The following is a 2,776-nucleotide window of genomic DNA, read 5'->3' on the forward strand; positions in this document are numbered from 1 at the left end:
TTGGGCTCCTTAATGCTCGGTACAGTCACACCCATGGAAACAAAAAATCCCCAGGAGAGGGGTCCTGTAGGAGTGGCACTGTGGGGCCCTGACCCACAGGCACCAAGGTGTGGGGTTAAGTCCTCCTGAGCACATTTTCCTTCCTTTTAGAAAGTAGATTAAGGTTTTCCTGACGCTATAAATGGAGGAAGGAGAGAAGGCAGAGGATCTTTATTGCTTCTCCTGTGTTTTAAGGCACCTGGGAGAGATAAACCCAAGCAGACTGCACTGCACAAGTCAACTACCCAGATTTTCCATTTGGACATGAATTCGTCCCAGTTTTATGTGTGAAAATTGGGCTTTTCTTTGAGATGGTGAAGTATGGGATGCTGGACACCAGCACCACACTCCAACAGCTGTTGGGTGGACACAACACTTCAGGTTTCAAGTGCTGATGCTGCTAAAGGATATCTGTGTTGTATTATGGCTAAAAGAGCAAAGCATGACAATATTCCTAAGAGTTTATGTGTCCTATGATGATACAAACTATAGAGAAATGACTGGTGTGGGTAGAAATTCCAGCTAGATTGTAAGATACGAGAGTAAATTCTTTTATCAAGGACTTGCTGATCACTGGAAGTGACTGCTCTGCAAAGGGCCTTACTTTTCAATGTTTAGAGCATATACCTTTAAAAATATTAGTTTAGGTATTACATACTCCCTTTGAAAAAATTCCCTTGTAGGCAAGAATAAAACTTACAAAAAGGCTGTTACAGAGATCATCAACTCTCTATTAGATAGCTTGGAATATGCTCCACTAGCACCAGAGTTTAGTCTTCTCCAAATTACTGTAGAGGATTTGACTGTATCTTGCTGATCCATCCACATTTTAATTTCCTCTGCACGGATACATATTGCAGGATGCTGGAAATCCCCAAGCCCACTGGAGCTGCAAGACTGGATGTTTCATCCTGTAACACCAATAAAATGTTAATGCATACTAATAGCAACAGCAAAGGGGTTTATGGAGCGAGCTTGGAAGTATTTTATAATTGGTAGGGTATCTGTGTCACAGAGAATTTGGGGTTAGAGTCATCAAGTATTGCACTTTGTCAACACAGGAAAAGAAAAACCCTCAAAATATACCTCAAACCTACTAATTTTTATAATTAAAGGGGAAAGATGGGAGATGAATCCCTGGGGAGAGAGTCAAACATAAATTTCATATACATGAGAGAGTTGTCACTGGTTGGGATGGATTCAGGATCTGTGTGTTCAGTTGCCTGCTCTGCCTGGAGCCCACTGCAACCTTACCTGAGGACACTGCCTCCCTTTCCCACCTGGAGACCAAGGCTAAAAACACCATCCTGCAGTACAAACCCAGTAAATCTGGGCATGGGGTGACATAAATACATCAATAAGATGAAATCCAGGGAGCTGACCATGACTTGGCTTCCAGCAGCTCATTGTGTGTCCTCTCCACCCAGCCTGGTGGTGTTGTCCTATTTACTGCAACCTGAGGTACCAAAACCAAGGAAAATCTGAAACTGGGGTCAGAAGGACCAGATTTCCTCCGTCTTTGAGGGTTTCCATCTGTCAGTGTTTGGTTGCACCCCTTATCCTGCCTATTCCAAACATGTCTGGGTGCTCTGGTTGCTGCCTGTTGTGGTGAGGAGCATGGGACAGAGACAGGAGATCACACAGGATCAGGACAGGAATTGCTGATCCACCCTGGCTGGCACTTGGCTCCCCTCTCCTCCTGCTGGGTTGAAGCACGAGGTCTCCATGGTCCGTGGGCAGAAAGGGGAGAGCCTGGATAGCCACAGCACTGCTTGTTTTAATAGATGTGCTCCAAAACCTGAGGATTTTCCCAAGTCAACAGCTCCTAAGCCCATAAGGAATAAGCAAGAGGCACTGCCTGACCCTGCAGGCAGCAGTTGGCCAGGCTGAAGGAGCTCTGGATGTGAGTGCCCCTGAAACAACCTCAGGCTGAGTTAATCCAGTGGTAACTCCAGGGGGAGAAGCTGGAGGCTCAGTCCTCCCCCTCATCTCTTGTGTGACTGAGCCAAGGGCACAGCACCACAGAGCCTGGGCTTCCACGTCCTGGCTCCTGGGGCTTTTCTGCCCTGTCCTTGCCTTGGGAGTGGGAGTGGAACAGCCAGGATGCTCATGGTGCTGTGGGGACACGCTGGGGGGAGATGGGTGATGGAGGAGAGCAGCCACAGAGCCTGGATATGGGCGTTCTGCCCTGGCTCTGAGCACACCCTGGGTGCTGCTTTATCCCTGCGCAGGATCATCCCCCATCCCAACCCAGTGCAGAGCCTGGACATGGGGGTTCTCCTGTGGCTCTTGAGTGCTCCCCAGACACCCTGGGTGCTGCTCTACGCCTGTGCAGGGTCGGCCCCCATCCCAACCCAGTCCAGAGCCTGGACATGGGGGTTCTCCTGTGGCTCTTGAGTGCTCCCCAGACACCCTGGGTGCTGCTTTATCCCTGTGCAGGGTCATCCCCCATCCCAACCCAGTGCAGAGCCTGGACATGGGGGTTCTCCTGTGGCTCCTGAGTGCTCCCCAAACACCCTGGGTGCTGCTCTACGCCTGTGCAGGGTCAGCCCCCATCCCAACCCAGTCCTGCTGGAAGCTGCCTGCAGAGCTCTCTCTCGCCTCACACCAGCACGGGGCTGCTGAGATACAGCCTGTTCCTTCACACGTATTTTGGGCTGTGTTTGCTCTCCAGCACCAAAGCAAACAAGGGTGAGTTGCTGGCGTGCCCTTCCCTGAGCTGTGCAGAGCAGCCCCG

This window comes from Molothrus aeneus, chromosome 19, assembly GCF_037042795.1.
Source record: "Molothrus aeneus isolate 106 chromosome 19, BPBGC_Maene_1.0, whole genome shotgun sequence".
Classification (NCBI taxonomy): Eukaryota; Metazoa; Chordata; class Aves; order Passeriformes; family Icteridae; genus Molothrus; species Molothrus aeneus.